The sequence below is a fragment of the Rattus norvegicus genome, chromosome 17, assembly GCF_036323735.1.
Source record: "Rattus norvegicus strain BN/NHsdMcwi chromosome 17, GRCr8, whole genome shotgun sequence".
In the NCBI taxonomy this organism is placed as follows: Eukaryota; Metazoa; Chordata; class Mammalia; order Rodentia; family Muridae; genus Rattus; species Rattus norvegicus.
The window spans coordinates 4196266-4209596 of NC_086035.1; the positions used below are offsets into that span (position 1 = coordinate 4196266).

A 13331-nucleotide genomic window follows, 5' to 3' on the forward strand; every position below is an offset into this window, starting at 1 on the left:
AAACCCCTCCTCAACCCTTTCAAGGCCGGCAAAGTCGCTGTTTTCATTCAGCCCCTCCTATCGGTGGCCTTTGTCGCCTTGCTCCAGTTAGGGGGCTTCACTTAGGTCTAATTTTGTTTCTGTTTCTGAGAAACTCCTGGGAAGTAGCTGAGCGCCGCAGCTGCGAGCTGGTGGGTGGGGGTGGGGGTGTGGGCGGGGTGGGGCTAGAACACGGTGGCACTGTGCATCTCCATGAGGTTTTCAGGTCTTTAATCCAGCTTTTCTTTTCTCCTGTTTACAATTGTCCTGCTTGTTTATCTAAGACTTTAATTAACTTGCCAGCTCAGCAACTCACATCTGTTAATATTTTGAGATTGCAGTTAGCTTCGGCCAACTGGGCCTTCAGGAGCAGCAGAATTTACAACTCTGTGCAATTATGCCTGATTCCAGAGGGCCGCAGTGTGTACCTCTCCGTCCAGTTCCACTTTCTCCCTCTCCCCGTTCTGATTGCGCCAAGTTATGTAAATCGAGCCGGAGAAGATTTAATTTAATCAACCCGTGGGTTTGCTTACATTTGTTTGAATATTAACTGCCATCTATATGTAAAAGACCAGAGATGGGACAAACTCTTTGCTAAGCACCACGGCCAGTAACTGGCACTGTCTTCACAATTCTCTAAGTTGGGCTCAAGGTTGTGGAAGGTTGCAAGGTGCACTCGCCACGTGCCTGAGGTAACTCTAGAAATCCTCTGCTCCTTTAGAGACTGCCAGGAAGACTTCCTTTTCACCAACCACTTATGAAGTTGAGGGGGAGGGGGATAGAATGGAGTGGGGGAGGGGTAGTGTTTTCTCCATTCACCCCAGCCCAGTGCATTGCTTACCTTCCAGGCCAGAAACCGGACTGAGTTATCCCTCCCTCTGGGTGGGAATGGGGGTGGGGGTGGGGATTGGCTGGAGTGCTTGAACTGTTCAGCAATCTGAGAGAAAATAGATGAGAGGAAAGAGAAACTTCTCTAAATTGTAGAACCCACTCTAGGGCTAGTCAGGGAGCAGAGGGAGCTACTAAATAAAGCAGCTTGTCTGAGCCACAGTGGACCCCAACAAAGATGTTATGACGTGAAGATGCTACATTGCCTTTTGTCGGCAGGAAGGAGAACTGGGTTTTGATGGTTTCTCACTGCACACAGGTGCATCTGGAAGGCAGAGAGGAAAATTTCAGGCATAGGCGTTATTTAGCATTATAAAACCAGTGAAGTCCTTCATACCAAGACTGGCCAGACCTGGAAGTGATTTATACCCCACCGCACCCCATCCACCTCACCTCACCTTAACCAAATGAGTCAGGAAGAGAATTTGGTGACTGGGCTGTTTTTGTCACTGTGCCAGCCCAGAAGAGCAGCGATTGGCTGACAGATAAAGAGCTCACAATTAACATTAAACACAGGCAGCTGGGTGCATTTTGATTAAAACCCTCGATCAAGAGCTCTGGCAATCTGGGCTTTTGTGATGGCTGGAGCTTCATTCCCTGGTAAATACCACTGGTATTTCATGCTTTGAAGTGTCTTCCTTTACTTTCTCTGTGTTTCTCTGTGTTTTAAAAAAATTGGCAGAAATCCTTCCAGGTGAAGTAATTTCTGTGTCCATTTTCACCCATGTGGACTGTCAGTTGGCTCTGGGTGGCAGAAACACTAAAGACAGGATGGACCTACAGGAGCCACGTCCAGGGTCGGAACCCCAACTCACTCCACCCCATTATGTAAGTGGAGAGATTTTAGCTCCTGAGGCAGATTTAGCTTCCAGAGGGGAACTACACTTCCTGGCTCTTTGGCCCCATCTTATGGACAACAACCATATTACAAATTGGAGATAGGTGATGGTCCCACTGCGCAGGTGCCCCAGAAATTTGATTTCTTATTATAAAGTCACAGAGTGCATTCAGGAATATCCTAGCATTCAGAAAAATCGGTGGCCAGTGTGGAAAACCTTACAAAGATGAATTATGTGAACTGAACCATTTTTCATGGTGACGTGATGGTTGTGCTAAGGAGTGTGGTGTGTCCAACTATTGTTTCTAGCATCTGGGAAGCCTCTCTGCGCTTGCCAGATGGTGCCGGGGTACATAGGGCACCCATGTGGGGGCTTGTAGTCTCTTTAATAAAAGAATTAGAAAGGGGACCAAGGACGTGGCTGGGTGGTTAAGAGCCGGGGGTTCTTGCTGAGGATCCAGGCTTGATTCTCAGCACATCTCTAATGACTCATGACTGCCTGTAGTCCAGATGCCAAGGGATCTGACCCCCTCTTCTAGCTCCTGTGGGTACCAGACACTGAACTGAGACATAAACATCAATCCAGGCCAAACAGCCATACACATGATTTTTAAAACTTCAAGAATGGGGCTGGAGAGATGGCTCAACAGTTAAGAGCACTGAGTGCTCTTCCAAAGGTCCTGAGTTCAATTCCTAGCAACCACATGGTGGCTCACAACCATCTGTAATGGGATCCATGCCCTCTTCTGGTGTGTCTGAAGACGACGACAGTGTGCTTATATAATTAACAATAAATAAATCTTAAAAAACCTTCAAGAATGGATGAAAACAGAGGCTCAGAGACAGGTTTACTGGAGTTTAAGAGAACATCCCTACATCCCTTTCAAGCGGGCGAGCTGTAATCTCCACATCTTTAGAGAGGAGGAGACTTGATGAAAGGAAAAAAAACCACACTCTTTAAATTAGGGTGGAGGTTGGACGGATGGATAAGCAGGCACACGGCAGTGATGGAAGCTTCAGAAAAAGATTAAGACGGCCCACAATGTTGAAGAAGCCCAAAGTGCTGGCAAAGTGACCTAAGGCATGAGATAGAAATGAGGTGGGGGAAGTTAGGCTTTCCGAATAATTCAGAAAATGCGTAGACTTATAAAGCCGCATGGCAGCTAGGGATTCTGGGAAGGACCCCGCCCATCTCTACAGCGCACTCAGCTTCCTAGGGGTCGTGTTGCCTCCCCTGGCTCAGTGATTGACACAGGCCAACTGGAACGTTAGGTCTCCACGCAGGGCAGAGATTCCTCCCTCGTGACAGAAGGAACCCTCCTTTGTACAGTGGGTTTGAACGACCTGCCTGGGTAACGAGATTCTGCTCTCGTTTCCAGGGGTTGAGCCTAGAACTATGAAGAGGCTAAGCCAGTGCTCTGCGGTGGAGCCATACCCAGCCTAGCAGTGCGTTCTTGTTACTACACTACATATGCGAAGGAACTGCGTGTTACATGTTCTTGCCACAAATAGCAGTGCAAGGCACCGTGTGTGTCAGTCACACCCTTTAAAACATCGTGTTACAGGCAGCAGGTACAAACAGGTTTATAAAAACAAAGACGACGGCTGTCTTCCTCACGAGGCACAGGAATCAAACGCAGGAAGTAAAAAGGAACTGCCCGGTGCTTGGTCTCATTTACAGGTCTGCCATCCCGTTTCCTGCCTCCGTCATCATACTAATAGTGTCTCGTCTCTTTCCAGGAAGCGAGGCCATATTTACATACAGTCCCATGAGTGTGCACTGTAACTATTCTATTCCAGCTTTGCATGTGTGTGTATATGTAGAGGGAAACCTGGTATGTAAGGGTTTGGCACCATTCAAGGGTTGGGGCATCCACTGGAAATCTTGGAGCTTCTGTCTCATGGATGGACCGAGGTCTCCAATTGCATATGCAGCAGAGAATAGCCTTGCTGGGGCACCAGTGAAAGGGGAAGCCCGTGGTCCTGCCAAGGTTGGACCCCCAGTGCAGGGGAATGTGGGGGGATGGTAAGGGGAGTGGATGGGGAGAACACCCATATGTGGGAGGGGGAGGGGATGGGACTTATAGTCAGGAAACCGGGAAAGGGAATAACATTTGAAATGCAAATAAATATATCTAATAAACAAACAAACAAACAACAACAACAAAACCACTGCAAGTAAAAGCAGCTTAGGGGAGAGTGAGTCACAGAACAGGTCACAGACCATCACTGTGGCAGAATCTAGGCAGGAGCTTGAAGCAGCCAGACACATCCACAGTCGAGAGCAGAGAGAATGCAGGCACCCACGCCTTCTGCTTAGCTTGCTTTCTCTGCTCTTCTACAATTCGGGACTCAAACCCCAGGGGGTGTGGTGCCTCCTTTGAGGCCTAGTTTTCTCACATGAATTAACAGGAACAAGAGATAACCTCCCATGGACAAACTCAGGAGGGTCAATCCAGACAGCCCCCTTCAGAGACTCTTCAGACGTGGCGGTTCCAGATTGACAGTTAAAACGAACAATCACACTTTCCCTTCCACGTGCTCTCAGAGGTAGAAGAGGCCTTTCTCCTTCGTGCATACCAGAGCCCTCCACTCTTTGTATAATGGGCATGTAGACGCCATCTTGCTAAGTCTAGCTTAGACACTCACAGAAGTGTCAAAACCATCCTATTTCTAGGGAACTTAAAAATGCATTCCTCCCTAGTTAAAGCTGAAAATCAACTCTTTCTTTCACACTTCCCGATGTAATTATTTAAATCCTCTTACAGGAAAATGGAGGCCTTCTGAAGAATGGAGGAGAGCACGAATACTTTGCAATACCGATTGAGAAGGATGCCGATGTTTTTTGATAAATTAGATACTGAAATACAGTGATGTGAAGATGTTGCTGTAAAATTATAAAAAAGAAATGCTGTCTTTAACCCCACACTAGGTCCAGCACCGTAGTGCCCCAAGATATCTGGTAGATATCTTTATCTTAGTCAGCAAAGCGTCTCACCCGCTCTGCTCCATCCCCTATCGCACTGCCGATGGCCTCTCTCTGAGCCTGGTAACAATCTCTCTACCCATCTAGTTCCCAAGGCAGGCTGCCACCATGCCAGAAGTATACATCCTGATTCCATGGTGGCCCAGTGTCTTTGGCTACTATACACTCTCTTGAACTTAAATCACCACATGAAAGAACACACAACACAATAACCTCTGATCCAATTGATGAGATATAATTGCCCACCTAGACACACAAAGCCCTGTACACATCCACCCCTTAAGAACATTCATAACCTGTAAATGTGCAGAGAGGAATCTTAACATCTGCCTCCATGTTCTCTCCACGGCTTCTCCCTCACTCCAGTCTCCTCCTCCCTTTTAAAAACTTTTCTCCCGCCCATCCTTCCTTCCCGTCCAATGACAGGCCTCGTTCTATCTTGTACTTGCCTTCACCTGCGTGATGACATCATCCCACATAAAGACGCCATCTTTGTCCTGTTATACTATTATCGTGAGTCTTAGGAATGCAAGCAGCCCATTGTCAACATGGGACGTCAAGTGCGTGGTCTCTGCTATGTCCTCTTGATGGTTTTCCCTGACTTCACCAAACTGACGTTGGCCGGTATTTGGTTTTTCACTAGCAGTCGGCTGGAGGACGACTCAGAGGATAAAGCGACTGCTGCATAAGCGTAGAACCCACGTTCAACCTCAGCACCTGTGTGAGCAGCTGGGGACGGCAGCACATTTGTGTGACCTCAGTGATCGGGAGGCAGAGACATGAGGGTACTTAGGGAATTGCTGGCTGCCAGTCTAGCCAAGGCGGGAAGCTGGAAGTCCACAGCGAGACCCTATCTCTCTCTCTCTCTCTCTCTCTCTCTCTCTCTCTCTCTCTCTCTCTCTCTCTCACACACACACACACACACACACACACACACACACACACACTAATACGCAGAATAATAGAAGAAACGCTGACCTCCACAACAGCACACACAAGTGCATGCATGAGTATGCCCATTTGTATACAGACCGTACTCATCACGCCCACACATAAATGAAAAGATATGGAAAAACCAGGGAAGCTGGTGCATATTAATAGGGACCTTGTTTTCTATAGCAAAATGTTGAGCCCTTACGTAGACAACCCTCCCATCAATCAGCCCCACCCTCCCGCCAATCAGCCCCCTCAGGGAAGCAGTGTTGACCTTTCCACACAAAATGGCCTTCGTGGTATAATCCTGACTTAAACCTTCAAGACTCTCCAAGGGCCACAGAGCCAAATTTGTATTCCCAAGGTGTCTTATGGTAGGCCAGATCTGCCTCTCCCTGCCCTCCTCCAGTGCCAACAAGGAAGACCAGCCCTGTCAGGCTCTGTCTCTCCCTAGGCCTACTCTTAGATATTATCCACCCTTCTTAGCTTAGCTCACTTGCTTCTTGTCCCCAAAATGTTTCCTATCTAAGCAACTTCTGCCTTGTGTATTTGGGAATGGGGGGGGTGTGGTTCTTAGTATGGCATAAGCCTCCGAATGATGATGGTGATGGTGGTGGTGATGATGATGATGATGATGATGATGGTGATGGCCCCAAACAAAGCAAGAGACTTTCTGAAGGTTTTTAGCCCATCTAAGACCAGTGAAAAATTCTAGTCTCCTGCTTGGTGAGTGTGTGGTGTTTGTGTGTGATACATGGGGATTCAAGAGGAGTTTAGATGGTAGTCTGGGAGAGTTGTCCTTTCACCAGACAGAGGAGATCATGCTTAGCCGCTCTTGGGGGCCATGCTAACACTATTCCCTCCACTTTAATCAGCATGGCACGGTTTGGGATGACATTTTAGATTCCATTCTGTTTCTTCATGGAGCATTCTGGTAATGACAGGTTATCACCAGGTACCAAGGTCGCTTCTCTTGCGGGATGCAAGAGGTGGGATGATTGCCGGCCCATGAGGGCTGGAGTATTCTTACCACTGGATTTCAGACTATCTGTCCCCTCATGGCCAGCAGGATCGAAACATCAAAATTCCACAAGAGAACGCAGCAGAAAGAAGCAGGAGAGGCTTAGCCATGTACTTTCTGAGCACCTGCAATGTTACATGTAAGCTGCTGCACGTCTCTGTGGCCCAGGAGCTGTGAGGACAGGTGACTAAGACACACGAAGCAGTTTCAGAGAGCAGTGGTCTCCTTAGACTGATAGGTGTGCAGGACAAAGCAGCAGGAACCAGGATGAAGGTGAGAGGTCAGCGTTTTGCTGTACCTGGGGCTATCGCTCCCTGATGTGTGACAACACTGGAGGCTGGGCTCATGGCTATGAGGAGGACACGGTGTTCTCAAGGACTATGGAATTTTCTGAGGACGGACATCAGGGTTGGGCAGAAGCCCCTAGACCGTGGAGTTGGAAATAAAAAGTAGTAGTTCAAAGTCAGAACGGTGACAGCAGGAGCCAGGGAGGGTAATAAGCAGGACAGACTTGGAGCGTTAGAACCCACAGAGCCCTCAGCGTTCAAGCCCTCAAGGAAAGTGAAGGCTTAGTCCAACTCACCAGCCCCGGGAGCCTGACCTGCTTCTTCTCTTTTCCTGTGAAAACAGTGTGACTGACCTCTTGGTCTTCTGGTCTCAGCACAGGAAAGCATCCCTGACTACAGGAAGTCACAACTCAACAAGAACTAACTCAACATTTGTTAGGTTCTCTTTGATCGTTTTGACCTTGGGCTTTGCGTGTTTTGTTCTCACCCGGTCCGAGGAAGCATTAAAATAAAGGCTGACCGTAAACGGATTGATGTGGATAAATCGGTGGTTAATCAAATTAAGACCATTTCTTCCCCGCTTTTATCCCCTGAAAGCATGGCTGGGATAATTTGCAATTATACCCAAGAGGGTATTAGACAATTAGTGCAAGCAAGCTTAAAATCACGCTCCTTGAGATCAAATGCACGCGGGCTGCTTCCCTGCTCGAGACCTGTCCAGTGTTGTATTTTAGTTAATTCTCACCATCCGAAGTTAGCAGGAAAATGCCGTAAGACTGGGGAAACCACCAGGGTAGCCATTCTGTCATCTTTCCCAGTTCTAGAAAAAGTCGAGGAGACTCTGCTGGGAGAAGCCCCCACTCCACATCATTTTTGACTAAGCTGCAGTCGTGTGGATGGAATGTCCGACACGGCTTTTCCTCAGTGCACCATTGCCACGCGTGGTACGGGCCACCAGCTGGAGCCCTGACTAGGTGTGATGACTGGGGACCGAGCTTTCCTCACGGGCCTCTGGCGTACAGGTTGGTTTTCCTCACAGAATGGCATGCTCTCCGTTCTAAGAGGAGGTGTTCAGAAAGAAGAATGTGCAAGTGGCCAGTCCTCCAAAGGCTAAACTCCCCTTTACCACATTTTGTTGGGGCACGGGTGGGGCCAGCTCATTAGAAAAGAGGAGAAATGAACTCTCCTCAGCCTGAGAATGACACGAGTGAGCTCAGGCTTTGCCAAGGCCACCGCGATTTCCTCTCATATAGGAAGTGCATGTAGTGGGTTTGGCCTAATGCTGCTCGCACCACTGCCAGTAAGACACCGAGGGACCCTGCCCCTAGTTGGTTCTGATTGGTAAATAAAGATGCCAGTAGCCAATGACTGGGCAGGGCAGGCAGAGGCAGAACTTTTAGGATTTCCAGAGAAGCGAAGATCCACCATGCCTGGAAAAGTGGAGGAGAGGAGGCGTCATGGCTGAGAAGAGTGCAGGACAGAGAGATGTAGCCGCTATGTAGGAGCACGGAGAGTGTAGCCGGAATGCTGGGTCCAGGGCAGTCAAGGGAAGGTAGTAAGTGATGACCCGGGATTATCAGCGGGAGGTGGGTTAAGCGCACAGAGGTTAGGAAGTGGTCCAGCTATTGCGCTGCTTAAGGCATATCAAATATAAGGCTGTGTGTGTGTTTTTATTTATCAACGTAAAGCATCGAGGTGGGTAGCTCAATATTTTATAAAATATTGCTACGAGTGTATCCGTCCTTTTTTATTATTTTTTTTTAAACTAAGCATTATGGTTTTGATTACAAGTGAATAGGCCCAGCCATGGGTAAGATCCTTGGGTACAGATTTCCGGTATGGTTCTTTGGGCTGTAAAGGTAAGGCATGTGCTGTGTCAGTTGGTTGCTTCATTCTTGTAACAAAACCCCTAACAAGAGCAACTGAAGGAAGTGTTTTAGCTCACAGTTCCCGGTGTTGCCCATCATGGCGGGGAAGCAATGGAGATAGGACGTCACATCCACACTCAGAATGCACAAAGAAATGCAAGCCTTTGCTCATCTCACTTTCTCCTTTTTATTCAGTCTGGGTCCCGAGCCATGAAATGGTACCATCCGCGTTTAGGGCGGGTCTTCCTAGCGCCATTAGCCTAATAGAGAGAATGCCTCACAGACGTGCACAGAGATCCGTTTCCATGGTGACCCTAAATCCCCACCCCCCATATTTGACTCTCAAGAGGAACCATACCATCTGCCCCACACACACGGTTTCTTGCATACAGTGGGAACGAGATGTGAGATGACCCAAGTGTCCTAAGGGATCCCACACAAATGATTTTCCCTCGTTACTCTGGAAGAGAGCCAGATGTATGTTCCAGTTTCATTTATTAAGTTCTATCAGGCATTAGTGATGCCCTGCGAGTGGGTCTCTCTCTGCTGGACTTTTGAGTTGTCCTTCATTTTATACAAAAATCATCGGTGCTCGGAGCGGTGAGGTCATCCCCGCCCCAGTTTCTCCAGATGAGCCAGAGAGCTAGAGGGACCCTTCCCTTTCAGATTGTTTTCTCTCACCCTGCTGTGTGAGCTTAGCCCAAACCTTGTATATGACCGCACAGGCTCCTCAAAGCTGTATGGAACAGTCCTCCGCACAGGGCAGACGCTCCTGTGAGGCAGGCACCTCTGTCCTTTGGGCTGAGAGTCAGCCTTATCGCCCATCTCCCTTGAGATGCTAGGGCTGGTCCGAGGCACTGTCCTAAGTCATTCTAGCTCTTCCATTCAGCTGCTATTTGACCTCTGCTCTGAGACCGAATTTGAGGTCCAGGAACCTGAATGTGGTGTTTGAGGATTGTTCTTCCTTTGAAAGCTTTCACTGGGCTCTCCATGGTTTAAACAGACTCCTGAGGTCATTGTTCATGCCTCCTGCACTGTCCCTCTTGTTTCTCCTTCCCTCCCACAGAGCAAGGCAGCAGTAAAATTCCACAGCGGGTTTTCTTGTGACCTCTGAAGTGGAGTCTCTAGGTCACAGAAACTCAGAAACCCTTATGCACAATTCATATAGCTTCTTGGCCTGACCCGCTTTTCCTTTAGTTGCCATGGCAACCAGGTAGTACAGCCAGCTCCCAGGGCTTCCCCAGGCTCCTCTGGTTTGTAAAACTCACAACTTGGCCAGGGAGAGGAGGAGGGCACAGCAGGCGGCGCTCAGTGTCTTGGGGAGCACAGTTGTGACAGTCAAGGAGTGGGCCCTCTCTGGGCCAAACGCTGGACCCTGCAACCCTGCAGGGAGGTAGATGCGCCTTCCCCATCCTGCTGCTGCTCTGTTTGCCAACTCCCTGGGCATCTCAGCAGCTTGCTCAGCCCTCCCCCTGCTGGATGTTCCTCATCCTGCCTAGCTGGTAAGCAGAGGCTGCAAGGCTCATCCCCCTGCAACAATGAGGAGCTCTGAAGATTCACAATTATGCAGGCAGAAGGAGTGTGGGTAGGCCCTGTGTAATTTACTCAACAAAGTGGCAGGGACAAAGTTAACCAATGCAAACCACGAGCCTTCCTATCATACACCAACAACAAGTGTATTGGGGGAAAAAAGCAAGGGAAAGATTCCTTTTAAAAAGATTCCTTTTTAAAAGAAAAACATTTATTTATTTATTTATTTATTTATTTATTTATTTATTTATTATATTTGAGTACACTGTAGCTGTCTTCAGACACACCAGAAGAGGGCATCAGATCCCATTACAGATGGTTGTGAGCCACCATGTGGTTTCTGGGATTTGAACTCAGGACCTCTGGAAGAGCAGTCAGTGCCCTTAACCACTGAGTCATCTCTCCAGCCCCCAGTGACCCCTTTCTTAACAGCCACAGATAGCACACCAACCGGGAATAAGATTTAAGTGTCTTAGTTAGGGTTTTACTGCTGTGAACAGACACCATGACCAAGGCAACTCTCGTAAGGACAACATTGAATTGGGGCTGGCTTACAGATTCAGAGGTTCAGTCCATCATCATCAAGGTGAGAGCAGGGCAGCATCTAGGCAGGCATGGCACAGGAGGAGCTGAGAGTTCTACATCTTCATCTGAAGGCTGCTAGGAGAAGACTGGCTTCCCACATGGTTAGGAGGAGGGTCTCAAAGCCCACTCAGACAGTGATACGCTTCCTCCAACAAGGGCACACCTCCTAATAGTGTCACTTCCTGGGCCAAGTGTTTTCAAACCACCATACTAAGGAAACAAAAGATGTCTGCAACAAAGACTTTAAAGTGCTCAATGAAGACCTGGAGAGATGGCTCGATGGTTAAGAGCACTTGTTCCTCTTTGCAGAGGACTGAGCTCAGGCCTCAGCATCTACATGGTACTCACAACTATCTGTAACTACAGTTTTAGGAGACCCAGAGGCTTCCTCTGACCGTCAAAGGAGACAGGTGCTCACACAGTACACATACATACATACATACATACATACATACATACATACATACATAGGCAAAAATTCACACACACAAAATAATGACAGAAAACACAGCCGTTATGGGAGTAACCAACTGAGTGATAAAGTGGGATACAAGGCCCACTTCGTAGGAGGGAGCTCACGCCCTAATGGAGGTCTGGTCAAAGACCCATGGCTAGGGGAGACATTGGTTCTGGGGGTGAGCCTACTGTGTTTATTTTGCTAAGTGGACATATTGCCAAATTGCATCTTAAATATTTATGTTTGCTCTGTGGACTAGTAGCATCCTTAAGGTTTGTTCAAAGAATTTTGTCTTCACAGGGAACCATGTTTAACACAAACTCATGATTGGTGACAATGTGAGAACCAGTTACAATGCATGCTCAACCTTTCACAAAACAGCCCTATTATCTCCTGCACAGCTTGGAGAACATTGGGGAAGAGGCAGGAGAAAGAATTGAAGATCTGACTGGTAGAGAGAAGGGACAAAAGGTGCTGTCATGTGGGCATGATATGACTGCCACACCCACAAACTCATAATGGCTACAGTTGTCTGCACAAGCCGGAGCCCCAAAACATCCAATCATAGATGGGGGAGAGTTTCATAGGATCCCCCAATCCAGGGAGTATGGCAGTGGAAGGCTGCAGGGGTGGGGAAGAGGAAATCACTGTCTTCAGTGATGTAGCTTTTTCTGAGTTATCCATAATGCAGTGGACTCTCCACACTCAAGCCCATGCTAATGGCACTCATTAGAGCTGGTGGATCACGATGCAGAAACAAGAGGGATGGAGCTTGGAACAGGAGGAAGGTAAGAAAGAGCGAAGGAATGATGGTGAACAGAATGTATTATACATATGTATCAACTTGTCAAAGAATAAATTAATAAAATAAATAAGAGAGCAATTGAAAAAGGCACCCACACAGACCTCAGAGCTCTACACACCTGAGTGTATGCTGAGCATGTATGTACATGCACACACGTGTGTGCACCTCACACCACACAGACCTCAGAGCTCTATGCTTTAGTGCATACTGAGCACATATGTACATGCACACACATGTGTGCACCTCATACCACACAGACCTTTGAACTCTACATCTGATCACATGCTGAGCATATATACAGATGCATACACATGTGTACACCTCACATCACACAGACCTCAGAGCTCTACACACCTGAGTGCATGCTAAGCGTATATGCACATGCACACACACGTGTGCACCTCATACCACACAGACCTCAAAGCTCTACACAACTGAGTGCATGCTGAGCATGTATGTACATGCAGACACATGTGTACACCACACACACACACACACACACACACACGCACACACACACACACGTCGAGGAGGTGAGTATACTTCAGTTTAGTTAAGTAGAAATCTGACTTCGACTATTCTTCCTGTAAGTCGGTGGTTCTCAAGCTTCGTGGCACTGCAACACTTTAATGGAGTCCATGTTGTGGTAACCCACAACCATAAAATTATCCTAGTTGCTACTTCATAACTGTAGTTTTGTTACTGTTATGAACCGTGGTGTAAATATTTTTGGAGATAAGAGATTCGCCAAAACGGTTGCCACTCACAGGTTGAGAACCACTGCTATAACTCAATATTAACTCTTACCTGACAAGACAGACATCATGATGTTTATCAAAGATTCTAATGGAGTTTGGGTTGGTAGAGAAAATCTTTGCGTTAGTAAAATTTCATACTAATCAATTACTTTAACACTATGAAATATTTTGCAACTCACGTCTGCCTAAAGCAGGACTCTAAAATACGAAGATGACGTGTAATTCCTCAGTCGCACCACTGGGTGGAGCCATTTCCACAGCAAAGATACAACGAAGGTAAAATGGGCAATCGTGTTCAGGGCACCAAAGCAGCTTCTCAATCTGTTCTCTATGTTTCCAATCATTTGGCCCACAGGA

At 47.6% G+C, this 13331-nt stretch overlaps 1 long non-coding RNA gene across 2 annotated transcripts in view; it reads left to right on the forward strand.

Annotated features, from left to right (window-relative positions):
• Positions 1-13331, forward strand: part of LOC100912124 (uncharacterized) — a 151022-nt gene that overhangs the window by 102591 nt on the left and 35100 nt on the right. The window contains exon 5 of one of the 2 annotated variants that reach the window (XR_001841748.3): positions 7790-13250. This is a non-coding gene — a long non-coding RNA (uncharacterized LOC100912124). Of the gene's footprint in view, positions 1-4512; positions 5678-7789; positions 13251-13331 lie in introns of those variants that run through there. The other variant, XR_596585.4, reaches the window with a different exon arrangement.